Source organism: Podarcis erhardii (genome assembly GCF_964252035.2).
Source record: "Podarcis erhardii genome assembly, chromosome: 11".
Taxonomy (NCBI): domain Eukaryota; kingdom Metazoa; phylum Chordata; class Lepidosauria; order Squamata; family Lacertidae; genus Podarcis; species Podarcis erhardii.
The window spans coordinates 34,858,474-34,873,346 of NC_138501.1; the positions used below are offsets into that span (position 1 = coordinate 34,858,474).

Genomic DNA, 14,873 nt, shown 5'->3' on the forward strand with positions numbered 1-14,873 from the left:
CTTTTGTTTCTTTTGTATTTCAAAGCCTTTGAATGGGCATTGTGGTTTTAAAGTCTTTAGGGCATTAAAATCTATATTTCACAGTAACAAGCAAGAACAAATCTCAGGATTTCTAACTGGAATTCTTCACATCTTCCCTCCCCTCTTCACTATTGATGTTTGCAGTTTCATTTCGCTCTAATTATTCCCAGCGGTGGAAAGAGGCAGGTACTCCGTCACGACCGATGGGCGTCTAGCTGCCACCACAGCTTTCTCTTGATTATGAAATTTAATGGCTCACCTGGGAAAAAATTAGTCTTACTTTCTAAAAAAATAAAAAAATAAAAGCGTGTTGACAGTTTGGGGATTAGCAGCATAGCTACTTTGTAACTACCAATTCTTTCAGTTGTCATTTCATATAGTTCTCAGTGCTGCTCTTGGCTTACCTTTGAGTAGATTCCCTGGCTTTAAGTGGGCTTAGGCCACTGCAAAAGGGAAAGGGGGGGGAAAGGAGTAGATTTTCACTCCCCATCTTCTCGAAGAAGCTCAAACGGAGAAAGTATAATCAGCCGCCTCAGCACAGACCTTCCACTAGTCAGGAATGATTCCCCCACAACACACCGTTTGAGATCTGGAGTTGGGGTTCCATCCCAATTTTCTGAGGCATCAGCACTTGCCACTGGAAATGCTATGTGGGGCAAAATGGTCTGGTGGTGAAGGGGTCCTGCCTTAGCTCAGTGGATGAAGCTTTTCTTTTGCTTCCAGAAAGGGGAGAACTCATCACCATTAACTGAGACCAGGGTAGAATTGCCTTCTGTTCTCCATCTAAAAGTCTGTATGTGCATGTTTTGTGGTTTTCTTGAGGATGGAAGGCTGCTGGCTAGGATAGCTTGGTGCAGAGGGAGACAGCATCAGGCCCAGGTGCCAAATGTGCCTTTCCAGGCCTCTCTGTCTGACATTCAAGACTCTTTCTCCTCTCATCAAACAATCCAAGTGTTTTCTCTGGCTGCAATATTTCCTTGAGTTATGATAATGCTTCTTGGTTGTCTGGATGGATGATAGAGGTGTGCAGGGGTGCCAACTTAAATGAAATATGGGGGGCGGGGACCAGGTAAGCCCCGCCCCACATAATCACATGATGGGACACAAACACATCATGTGAATGGCAATGTCCAATAAATATTTTATTGGGGGAGAGCAAAGAGACCTCGGCCCCCAGGAATTGGTTCTTATCAAGGTGTGTGTGGAAACTAGTCTACTGTACAAAGGTAAAATGCACATCCATTGCAGCACCCACAGATGCCTGATCACCACTGGCAAGATCCCCTCAGAAAGTTGCCCAGAAAGGGATGCAGTCACATACAGTGGTACCACGGGTTACAGACGCTTCAGGTTACAGACTCTGCTAACCCAGAAATAGTACCTTGGGTTAAGAACTTTGCTTCAGGATGAGAACAGAAATCGCGTGGTGGCAGTGGGAGGCCCCATTAGCTAAAGTGGTACCTCAGGTTAAGAACAGTTTCAGGTTAAGAACGGACCTCCAGAATGAATTAAGTTCTTAACCCGAGGTACCACTGTACCTCTCAACTGTCCTGATTTTCCCAGGACACCCCAGAATTTCAGAAGCCACCTCAGCTTCTGATTGGATCCTGGAATGCCCCGTTGCCTCTGTCCAGCGCTGATACTTGCAGCCGGTGATGGAGATCGCAGTAGTACTGCGCTCTCGAAACAAGTCAGCTGGCTCCTGCGAGAGCCCGGCACTGAAAGATGCACATCCCGATTTTCATTGGCAGAATGTTGGGGGGTATGCAGCCATGGACTGACAAAGGTTCCCCACCCTTGGCTGAGTGTGGTGTAGTGGTTAGAGTGGGTGGGGCCTAGAAGCTCCTTGAGTGACCTTGCGCCAGCCACACTCTCTCAAACGAACCTCCTTCACAAGGTTGCTGGGAGGATAAAATGGGAAAGGGGGAGAACTGTGTACACAACTTTGAGCTCCTTGGAGGAAGGCCAGGAGACAGACATAATTATAAGAGAAATAATATATTTATTTAGAGGTTGAGTATATCAGTGACTACCAAATGCTGAGGAGAAACTGCTGTCTGAGCTCTTCAAGTTTGTGAGCTTCCCCAAGGTATCTGACTGGCCGGCAGAGTGCTGGGCCAGACAGACCGTAGGCCTGATCCAACAAAATTCTACTGTTGAGCCATTCTGCTTTGTTTCTCTCAAATAAGAGAGTATTCTCATGCATATTTTTGGAATAAATACTGCAGTCAGCAAAGTGGTAATTTCAATAGATTTCTGCATATTGAACTGACCTCAGGAATGACTGAACATATGTCTAGGTTGTGGCTTAGCTTGTCCTTTTCAATGATTTTCCAGGTCATGTAGGGAAGTCAAGATTTAGACACATGTTGAACGGCATAACAAATCTGTCATTGCCTGCCCCATATCACCCCTCCTGGTGAAAGCAATCGCCTGCAGTACAGATACAGAAATATATTACCTTGGAGTCCTTTCAAACACAGTGGGATTTGTTCGTGAGTCCATATACATAGGATTGCACTGCACTCTTATACCAATGTACACTAAAATACTGTGTTGTGTGCATTTCCCATCTTACACACCACATTCCATGACTGGTGCAGGGCAGTCATTATGGTCCATCGTCAATGGGCTGTATTTGGAGGGGAGGTTGCCCCCTCAAATCTTCTGATTCATCTGAGCATGTTGATATGTCTTTTTGTAGCTGTTGTTCTCAGCTACCCTGTTTTGGCTTCAGTCCTGTTGGCATGAGAACACCGTGTTTGCTATTAGAGGGAGTAATGAAGAAAAGGGGCCACATCACAAAGAAGAAGCCCTGAAAGAAAATATTATTAGTATATATATCAGGAACAGAAAGCAACAAAATAAACATAAGCCTGCTTATTTAAATATGGTTAAAAATAGTCTGGGGCAGGGAAAGCGATTTAGAGCAGGGACAAAGGGCAGAAAATTCTGCTGCTGAGATTTTTTTAATGCTTTGTTTTAATGTTACCAGTTTGTATTTTATGAAGCAAATGCTTACATAAGCATTACTGGTGTTGTCAGTAATACTGTAACATTTGTCTTGCATCCCTTTGCTGCTCGGGGAATGTGTTGAATTTTCAGCACGTTGACTCTTGCCATTTGTATCTCAAACCGCAGCTGTAGTGCTACAACAGAGCCAATATGGGCTAGCAATGAAATGCCAACTGAACGAAGTGCTTCCAGGGAGCATTACTAAATATTTTATGGTTTAATTCTCATATTTGCATGTGGGGAATCCAGGTGCAAGTCTCTGCTTTGTTACAAAGTGCATTGGGTTGTGTTAGGTGATTCCTAGCCTACCTCACAGGACTGTTAGAATCATAGAGCTGGAAGGGACATGAAGGGTCATCTAGTCCAACCCCCTGCAATGCAGGAATCTCAAGCATCAATGACAGATGGCCACCCAACCGCTGCTTAAAAACCTCCAAGGAAGGAGAGTTCACAACTTCCTTTTTTTAAAAAAAGATATTTATTAAGATTTTGTATAATAAAACAAGCATCACAATCAAACGAAAAAGAGAAAGACAATAAAAAACAGCACAATCAAACAAAACAGAAAAATACAATAAAAAACATAGAAAAAGAAAGAAAGAACAAAAAACAAAGAAAATCTAGTTTTTTTACTTATTATCTTTATAACCCTCTTTCCTGACTTCCTCGCATCTCCCTTTTCTGTGTTCCCCTTTACACAATCAAATTCAGCAATTCCTTACCCTCTTTCAAATCTTATTCAATATTATACATTTCAACCTATTATGTCTCCGGTTTTTCCTTTCTTTTTAAATCCATTTTTACATGTTCTTTATAACTTAATCCCTTGTATCATTTTGTTTAAATTTGACATAATATTACTCTGGTCTTTTCACCCTTTTCTTTTAGAACATTTTTGCATATTCCTTTTAACTATGTCACTGATGCCATATTATCTTTATATCCAACATCATTTTAGCATTCAAACATTTTACAATGTTTTTGGAGATAGTCTTTGAACTTCTTCCAGTACTCTTCCACCGACTCTTCTCCCAGGTCTCGGATTCTGCCAGTCATTTCTGCCAATTCCATATAGTCTATCACTTGCATCTGCCATTCTTCCAGGGTGGGCAAATCTTGTGTCTTCCAATACTTTGCGATGAGTATTCTTGCTGCTGTTGTTGCATACATAAAAAATGTTCTGTCCTTCTTTAGCACCGATTGGCCGACAATGCCCAGAAGAAAGGCCTCTGGTTTCTTAGAGTCCACAACTTCCTGAGGGAGTCCATTCTATTGTCGAACAGCTCTTCCTGTCAGAAAGTTCTTCCTGATGTTTAGTTGGAATCTCCTTTCTTGTAACTTGAAGCCATTGGTTTGTGTACAACCCTCTAGAGCAGGAGAAAACAAGCTTGCTCCATCTTCCATGTGACAGCCCTTCAGAAGTTGTATTGTGAACTTCCTTGGAGGAAATGAAACATATACAATAGAATAACTATTCTATCCTAGTTTTTAAATTTTAAAATTAAAAAATATATATTTACAAATTGACAATACACTACAGTCATACCTCAGGTTACAGGCACTTTAGGTTGCATGTTTTCAGGTTGTGCACCATGCCGAACATGGAAGTACCAGAACGGATTACTTCCAGGTTTTGGTGCTCGTGCATGCGCAGAAGAACTGAATCATACTTTGTGCATGCGCAAAAGCGCCGAATCGTGACCCGCGGATGCGTAGATGCGGCGCTGCGGGTTGCGAACATGCCTCCCGCACAGATCACGTTTGCAACCCGAGCGTCCACTGTACTGGAAAGGGGAAAGAACAACGAGCCAAATAAAATTGTCCCATACTTCTTCTAGCGAGATTGTCCTGTGAACAGAGTTCTGCTCATGGGAACTGTATGTCCTGGCTCCCATTCGATGAGGAACTCAAACTCAGGGTGCAGTTTCTACCAAAATCTTTGGTGCTTAGATCAGTGTGATACATAGGCTGTTCAAAGGCACAGCAGGTGCTACACAAGGAAATATGTTATTGGGCTACAACTCCCATCATCCTTGACCATTGGCCATGCTGACAGGAGTTGCAGTACAACGTTCCTCATCCCTTTCTTACGAGATAAGTGCTGCTTAAACTGTATTTACTTTAATTTTGTCCCCCTCACCAATGCCCACCTAACCACCCCCATCCAATGCTACCTAGGCCCTGAGGCACATCCTAGTCATGCAGACCTATTTCGCCTTGTTTGGAACTCATTTTAACGTGTGAGGGAACAAAATGGAAGGCCACCTGCAGAATTCTGTCTGATACCAACTCTTGGCCTCATTTGGGCTCTGTTGGTCCGATTTCTATTTCTAGCAACCTGGCAATCTACCTCTCAAACATGTATAGGCTTCAACCCAAGAGTTCAGAAATTAAATACCTAGACAAATATCAATTGGTTCCAAGTAGCAAACTAGATAATATTTCTCTCTCCCTCTTTCTACAGTATTACGGTAGACAACTATTTGACTTTTTAACATTTCCCTTCATGTTTTATGTTGCTTTTGTGCTTATGGAATCAAACATTTCCTTGTAGTTTGCCCTTATCAAACAAGCCTTTTTATGGAAGTCTGTTTAATGGCAGTCAGATGTAATTTCCATCCTTTAAGGTCATGCTGATCTCTTCAAAGGTTAGGCGATACAGTAGTGTAAGGCTGGGTTTTTTGAATAGTTACGCTACGGATTTGAAAACTAATCCTTGTAGGGAGTAAGAGATGCCAAAGAAGTATTGTGCAGTGCTCTCTAAACACATCAGCCACAAAAAAGCTTTCAAATGCACGTAACAAACAAGGCATACACTTATTTACCTTAGTTAAAAAAAAGAAGTCTGCCATCTGGCATATTCAAACATGCCACTAGGCTTATTACAATGATCAAAACACAACACTAATGTTAACAATAGGGACAAATGTAAGGTTCTACACTTAGACAGAAAGAACCAGCTGCACAAATATAAGATGGGGGACTCCTGGCTTACTAGTAGTACATGTAAAAAAGATCTAGCAGTCTTGGTAGACCACAAGCTTAAGATGAGTCAACAGTGTGATGCAGCAGCAAAAATAGCTAATGCTGTTCTAGGCTGCAACAACAGAAATATAGTGTCCAGATCAAGGGAAATAATAGTACCACTCTATTCTGCTTTGGTTGGACTACATCTGGAATACTGTGTCCAGTTCTGGGCACCACAATTTAAGAAAGATATAGACAAGCTGGAACATGTGAAGGAGGGCGATCAAGATTAGGGAGATGGGTATGTTTAGCCTGGATAAGAGTAGACTGATCTTCAAATATCTTCTTGGCTATCATAGAAGATGGAACAAGCTTGTTTCCTCCTGCTCTGGAGGGTAGGACTCAAAAAGGAGATTCCGACTAAACTTCAGGAAGAACTTTCTGACAGCAAGAGCTGTTCAACAGTGGAATGAACTCCATTGGAAGGTGGTAGACTCTCTTTCCTTGGAGGTTTTTAAGCAGAGGTTGGGTGGCCGTCTGTCATGGATGCTTTTGTTGAGATTTCGTTGAGATTACAGGCTTATTACAGGTGGGGGAAACAGCCTCTCTGTGACTGCACAAGAGAAAGCAGCCAGCTCAGCTGGGAGCCAATGTAGGTCTTTCAAGACCGGTGTTATATGGTCTCGGCGGCCGCCCCCAGTCACCAGTCTAGCTGCTGCATTCTGGATTAGTTGTAGTTTCCGAGTCACCTTCAAAGGTAGCCCCACGTAGAGTGCATTGCAGTAGTCCAAGCGGGAGATAACCAGAGCATGCACCACTCTGGCGAGACAGTCCGCAGGCAGATAGGGTCTCAGCCTACGTACCAGATGGAGCTGGGAAACAGCTGCCCTGGACACAGATTTGACCTGTGCCTCCATGGACAGCTGTGAGTCCAAAATGACTCCCAGGCTGCGCACCTGGTCCTTCAGGGGCACAGTTACCCCATTCAGGACCAGGGAATCCTCCACACCTGCCCGCCTCCTGTCCCCCAAAAACAGTACTTCTGTCTTGTCAGGATTCAACCTCAATCTGTTAGCCGCCATCCATCCTCCAAATCAGTTAAAAGCAACTGCATCAAGAGAATGGGATCTCTCTCTCTCCCTCTCCCTCTATCAGCTGTCAAAGGAAGGATACAGAAGTGCACCTTCAATGAAGGAGAATTGTACAGCTTAGATGCCACCACAGAGAATGCCTTCTTGTGGGTCGCCACACCTGCAAACCTCTGAGGATGATGGAACTACCCAAAGGGTTATCTGCTGATCTCTGCACATGGGAGGACCCATAGGGAAGGAGGAAGTCTTTCACAGATTGCTTCATCGTGTATTTATACCTTCACTGGACATTTTCCAATACAGTTCTAAGACTTCCTTTGCCACTTTCATGTCAGTAGATTCTTCTATTTTCTTCTTCATCCTGGACCTTCTGTCTTCACACCGACAAGCACCTGACCTTACAAAGCTGGGGGAGTTAGCTTTCCTTCTTCTCTGTGAATGCAGATATGAGTTTTTCTCTCCCACCATGTTCAAGGTCAGAAATCTGAAAATTCAGCTGACTCTCAGGTAGGGCAGGGCAAAAGCAGTGATTTGGCCCATGATTCATGAAACTAATCCAGTAATTCTAGGAAAAATGGTTTTGTGAAATGGCCCCTGGCCCACATTCACTTTCCCAAACCATTTTCCTGATTCTTCAGCTTCTGTATTTGGGATTTGGGATGTAAGAATCTGTCCGTTTTGATGTATCTCTGGTTCTCATTTTTCCAGGTCTAAATTCAGTTCTTCACCTTTCCACAGCAATTTACATTTTTTTAAAAAATTATCATGACAATTTGTAATTGTTTTAGTGCAAATACCTCCTAATAGATGCGGTTTTTGTTTGCAGTTTTAACCAATATACACATTTTTGAAAGCAAAATCCTCTAAAATAATTTGTATTTTTATGTTATCTTCACTAATATATATACTTTCATGCCCTAAATAAATGCACTTTGGCTTGTGTAATATTTCATGCACTTTCAGACCAGAAATAAAGCGTTGAATTGTGAACTTAAGGAAGCATTATGTTGAATATTTGGACAAGACTTGAAGTTTTTAGACATACTTGGTATATATAAAAAGGTAAAGGGACCCCTGACCATTAGGTCCAGTTGTGACCGACTCTGGGGTTGCGGCGCTCATCTTGCTTTATTGGCCAAGGGAGCCGGCGTACAGCTTCCGGATCATGTGGCCAGCATGACTAAGCTGCTTCTGGTGAACCAGAGCAGCGAATGGAAACACCGTTTACCTTCCCGCTGGAGCGGTACCTATTTATCTACTTCCACTTTGACGTGCTTTCGAACTGCTAGGTTGGCAGGAGCAGGGACCAAGCAACTTAGTTCACCCCGTCGCGGGGATTCGAACTGCCAACCTTCTCATCGGCAAGTCCTAGGCTCAGTGGTTTACACCACAGCACCACCCGCGTCCCTCTTGGTGTGTGTATATATATATATATTAAATAGGTTACTGTAATTATGACTGTCAAGAAAATCACAAGAAATAATCTACCCACAGGCACTATGGCCCAAGTATTATCTAAAAACACCACAATGGTTTCCAATCAGCCTGTATGTTAGTAGTTTAAAGTGGGAGGAGGGGGACAAGAACTGTCATGGAATGGAAATGTTATATTTGGCATAGAATAATAATGCATAAGATTTCATATTCTAAGACAATGTGGGATATATGTGTTGCAAAAAAAAAGGCTTGTTAGAATGGTGGGATAATTAAATTGCTTCAATAGTAGAAGCAAAAAACAAGAATAAATATCAGAATATAAGAAGACTGCTGGAAGTTATGCAGCAAAATTGGACAGAAATCTAACTGAATGTTATGACTCAAAAATGCTAGAAGTATCAGTTATGATTTGTTGTTGATTAATCTGTGGGTTGTATGAGTGATATGGTATACTTAAAATTTGTTTAACCCATTGGGTAGAATTTCCCCCCATAATTTACCATCTATCTATATAGTATAGTATTATATGTAAAGAATACAGGGAAGCTGACTATGACTACATTTTCAGAAATGTTAACCGAGACCATCCTCAATCACAAGAACAGTAAGAATAAATAAAGTACATACCATTGATAAGTTCTCAGCCTTGCAATGATTTACAATCATTCTGACATAATGTCTCTCAAAGGCTTTTTCAGTGTTGTTTCCCATCCTTTGGTCACAACCTACCCTTAATTTTGTTCCTTGCAGAAGCCATGTGATCTATTATTACTGGGCTCACAGCTGGGCTGGTTGTGGTCTCGAAGACTGTGGTTAAATCCCAGAGCCACTTGCCGGGTCAAGAATTGTAGCCGCACCTGCTTTAAACTTCTAGATCTCAACATCTTTGGATTGATTGTCTGTAGCATGGCAGAAAACCCCAAGGAAGATTTCGGATTTCATGGACAGCTGAGATGAGTTAGTTGCTGTAACAATGATTGGCACTGGCAGGCCTCCACTTGAGGGAAGCCGGCAGTGATGTAGCTTTTCATCACCACCAGCAGACATATCACTCTTCATATCAGCACAGAAAAGCAACAGAGAAAAGAGAAAAAGAGGGATGCTGATGGAGTCGTCTGTTAAAGGGATTCCAAAAATGATAGAATCCCTGCAGTTGTTAATAGCAATCTGGGAATCCCAGCACACTTCTTAATGCAGCTCCAGTCAGGAACGAGGAACAAGAGAAGCTCTTCTTTTCTTGCCATGGATTGCAAGCAGCCTAAAATATACAGAAAGAACATTGTATTCACATTCCACCTCCATGCACTTCTGCTCTGCAGATTGAAACAACTTTTTTTGTATTTTTACTTATGCTGTATTGTGCCCATTACAAACAAACCATCTAGAGTGGCAGGTGTCTGAAATACTACACACACACAAACCTTTTTGTGGGGTGAAAGCACTCACCGGCACAGAGTAACATCACTTCTTTTTTTGCTGCCCATGGCAGCCATTTTGTGGTGGCACCCGAGGCAATATATTTGTAGTGGGTCCAGAACAACATGCAGGAGAGGAGAGGAGAGGAGAGGAGAGGAGAAAAGAGAAGAGATTATTGTATCTGGCAAACATAAATTCTTGCACTGATGGGAAGATTGTATTAGTGCAGTGTTAAATTCCACCCTATGTCTGTCTATATATTTACAGTGGTACCTCGGTTTAAGAACAACCCTATTTACAAACGATTCGGTTTATGAACTCCACAAAACCAGAAGTAGTGTCCCGGTTTGTGAACTTTACTTCGGTCTAAGAACGGAATCGAAGCCGTGGAAGGGCACTGGTGGCAGGAGGCCTATTAGGGAAAGCGTGCCTCAGTTTAAGAACGTTTTTGGTTTAAGAAGGGACTTCCGGAACAGATTAAGTTCATAAACCGAGGTATCACTGTATATCTATCTTACAGCCACTATCCTAAGCATCCTTAAAAAGGTAAAGGGACCCCTGACCATTAGGTCCAGTTGTGACCGACTCTGGGGTTGCGGCGCTCATCTCGCTTTATTGGCCGAGGGAGCCGGCGTACAGCTTCCGGGTCATGTGGCCAGCATGACTAAGCCGCTTCTGGCAAACCAGAGCAGCACACAGAAATGCCATTTACCTTCCCACCGGAGTGGTACCTATTTATCTACTTGCACTTTTTGACGTGCTTTCGAACTGCTAGGTTGGCAGGAACTGGGACCGAGCAACAGGAGCTCACCCCGTCACGGGGATTCGAACCGCCAACCTTCTGATCAGCAAGTCCTAGGCTCTGTGGTTTAACCCACAGCACCACCCACGTCCCTTTAAGCATCCTTACTTCAGAGTAATTACCCTTCAAATCAGCGAGACTTCCTTCTAGATAAATGAAGGCCACTCAGTCAAGCTGAGCACACAGTGGATGCAACACATAATGGTAGCTTGTGTATGAAGATAATGATGAATTCATTATCTGTGATTAGTCCCTATAATATAGGGCCTATATTCTAATGTAAAAAAGGTAAAAAGGTAAAGGACCCCTGGACAGTTAAGTCCAGTCAAAGGAGACTACGGGATTGGATTGGGACCAATGACCAGGTCAAGGTCTGATCTAAGGTGGGTTGCAAAAGCAGCATTACTACAATACAAATTAATGGCAAACAAATTAAGAAATGGATGTCCAAATGCATTTTTGGATGCTGAGCAGAAACAGACAGGGCAAAGAAGTCCCAGGTTGCTTGGAACAGATCAAGGGGAGGAGGAGACTTAGAGAGCAGTGGGATGGCGAGGACCTTCAGTCCTTGCAACTGCCTCATCGGGGCACAATCTGCTGGGAATAGTTGCTGTGCTTGCTAGGCCTGAGCTGTTTTGTTTCTTTGAATAATTCACTGATACCTTGTGAGTTATTGCTGACTGGATCCTGACACCGGCCTGACAGCGCCGTTTTAGCTTTGTCCTCCATGAATTCTTCTAATCCTCTTTTAAAGCCACTCAAATTCATGGCTGCCTTCTGTGGGAGTGAGTTCCAGTTTTCCTATGTGCTGTGTGAAGAAGTACTTTCTTATATTTGTCCTGAAACTTCCAACATCCAGGTCATTGGATGTTTACCAGTTCTGTTATGAGAGTGGGAGAAAAGAATTTCTCTATCTGCTTTCTGCATCGTGCATAATTTTATAAATTTATGTCAGGCAGTTGCTGGATGCTTGACAGAGAGGTTTATATCCTGCTTATTATTTTGGCTGCATGTCCAGCCATACCCATCTTTCCAGAAACAAGCACATGCTTTCTAAATTTGGTTCTCTTACATTACCTTTGTCCATTTATCTTGCTTATCACCAATTGCTTGCTAATATCCAAGGATTTCTTGGAGAGTTCCAGCTGGCTAAATTCCCTTCCCTTCTCCACCCTCTCTCATGCGCTGTGTGGGGAGGACCACGGCCAAAAGAGGAACTGTCTAGTATATACATTTTACAGATTAACAAATAATCCTTGCTCTGCTGATGTCATTCTTAATTGGCCCACACTGTTAGGAACAATTAAAGCTAAATGGCCGCTTGCTGAGAGCTGGCAAAGGAAAACCACTGCAACTTGAGGCATTTGCATTCTCTCTCTGTAAAGTGCATTTACTTTGGTGCTATGCAAAGCTTTTTAATTGCTTGCTATATTAAGAAAAATGGTTTCATTCACAGCAGGGAAATTGGTTTGGGAGGGATAATTTCCTTTTTTTCTTAAAAAAAATTTTTTTTGAGAGAGAGAATTTAGTAGTCACAATAGACCTCTTACTGGGATCTTTGGAGACAGGAATTATTTGGTCTTGAGAAATGGTACAACCGAGACAGACTAAATGGTGCCCAGGCTGCCTCAAGGAGCCTCCTAACGTCTCTGTGTTCTTTCCCTTTCCACCAGGCCCCCTTTGCTGTGGATTATGAGATGCTGCCATTTTCTTTCACCAAGTTCTGCTTCCTCTGTTTCAACCCTGTTATATATTTAGACTACATTAACATATACCACTTAATTACAAGTGTCTCTCAGCAGTGTATAAGAAGCTCAATATAGGGGAAATAAAAATGGAGTTAAAATTGGAAAAATCAGAATTCAGTGCAAATGCCTGCTAGAATATATACAGTGCTTTTGTTTCCTTAAAAAATGTTTAAGGGCACTCTCATTTTGACTCAAGAAAACCACCATTTTATAGTTCAAATCTGGAAAAATAAATACAGTAAATGGACACAAGTACAAAGAACATGCGTTACCTCAGACGTCATCCTTTCAAAAATCATGAAGTTACAATCACCACACATCCACATTCCACACTGCTTCACACATTAAACGCTCACTTCTGCCTGAGACTCAGGAAACACCATGACAGGAAATGAGGCCGCCATCGGGGGTAGCAACGGAACTGACGATTCGCTGTGCTAGAGAAGAAACTAATTTTTTTAAAACTTTTAGTTTCTTCTCCCATTAGAGTCACAAAATGTTTATGGGTTTGCATACCCCTGCGTACCCCCAGAAAAAAAATCTCTCTCTCTCTCTCTCTCTCTCTCTCTCTCTCTGTGTGTGTGTGTGTGTGTGTGTGTGTGTTTGTACCAGTCAGGCCTCAGCTGGCAGGGAACTCTATAAAATGGGGCCCAGAAAACTGAACACCTGGCTCCTGGTGGATGAGATCTGTGCATCTGGGCCAATAGCGACTGCCCCAAAGACCCCTAGGATAGGGCATGAATATAAGGAATCAGACAGTCCCTGAGGTATCCTCAACCTGAGTTGTTAAGGGTCTTGTAAAGAAATGCAATAATCTTGAAGTTAGCCTGGTAGCGTATGGACTGCCACTGCACGCTTTTGAATACTGGAGTTATGTGCTGTTAAAGGATTTGTAGTATTCCACCAAGAGGAGCCTGCACAACCTGTGACCCACTAAGCTGCCAACCCCCACTTCCTAATGCTTGTTATCTACATGCACAGCTGGCTCTAGTTGGGAATACTGCTAATGGGGTTGTAACAGGCAGTGGAACATCTCTTGACATTCTTCAGTCCATATAAAGGAGTCAGCAGCTTTATTCTGTCTTGACCATTTTGCTTTCCAACACATTCACTTCTCATCCCTGTTTTACTGTGTTTTCTTTCTTCCGTACTCCCTGCTGCTGCTCACCTGGCTGTGAGTGTAGGGCGGTCACAAGCCCTGCTTTACAAAGGACAGTCCTCTGAAAGTGTCTTCCATTTCATGTGTTGTCCAGTCCTGGTCTGCTTTTAAGGTAAGAAGGGAGAGAATGAGTCTTGAGTTTGCCATCTAGAAAGCAGACTAAGCACAGAGGTCCCTAGTCATAGATTTCCCTGGTGTAGTTCATGCATTATATTTCTGTTTAGACTATTTTGATGTCTAAATTTGCGACTCAGCATATACAGAAGAATTCATCCTCACGCTGTAACAAATGATCTGTCAGCTCAAGAATTTCTGCTTCCCTAATGGAATGCTTTTAAGCACACACCCCCATACTGTTTTGGGGGTTCTCCCAACCCTCCACCTGAATTGCAGGAGGCACATGTGAGCATGCGGGGGGAGGAGAGGGTGAAAGGCCCCTTGAGCTAGTGGAAGTCCTTGTGTAGGCTTGCCAAAAGGTCCAGTTAGTTGAATTCGGCCCATAAATTAGCATATGCAAACTCTATGCAAATTTGTGGGGTTGGGTTTTTTTTGTCATTTTTGTGTTGTGGGGTGATGTATAAGAGGCAACACTGTCCTAATACCTCCACCAAGTGAGGTCCAGCAGGGGAGATACCATGATCAGCGAAGGTCCACTAGAAGCAAGGCCTTTCTTGTTATGGAACCAACATTATGGAATGCCTTCTCCAGGGAAACGTGACAGAGCAAAGAATACTGTGCAGCTGCAAGCAACAAGCTATATTCTGGCTATTTTGAAAAGCATTTGGGCTGAAAGAATACGGTTGTTTTTTTATTGGCTCTGCTATTACTGTTTTGAATATCTGCTGGGTTTTATTGCTTTTGCTGTTTTTGCTTGTTCCCTCCTCCAAGTTAGTTGTTGCAGTCTGTTGTGTAATTATTTTTAAAGACTGCAGTAGTGTTAGCCTTCTTGGATCAGTCAAGATAAAAAAATATATATAACTAAAGAAAGAAATCCCCCAACCCAACCTATACATCCGCTGGCTGCATCTGTCTCCTACCGGTTCCCCCAACTCCGAGTTAGTCCGGTTTTCCCAACTCCCTCACAATTCCTTTATTCACCTAAGCCTGACCTCCACCTAAGATGTCATGGTCATGTTACAACATCTGAAAGTATGCTGCCATTACTTATTTGCAGCATGTAGCAATGGAAGAAAGGAGCTTTTTTTGCTGGTCCTTTA

General features: G+C 42.8%; 1 long non-coding RNA gene across 1 annotated transcript; it reads right to left on the bottom strand.

Annotated features, from left to right (window-relative positions):
• Positions 1–8,603: 8,603 nt before the first annotated feature.
• Positions 8,604–13,020, bottom strand: LOC309352386. The gene is made up of 3 exons (XR_014161287.1): positions 12,770–13,020; positions 11,412–11,557; positions 8,604–9,789 (listed from the first exon to the last, which is right to left on the bottom strand). It is a non-coding gene; the product is annotated as an uncharacterized lncRNA (long non-coding RNA).
• Positions 13,021–14,873: the final 1,853 nt, after the last annotated feature.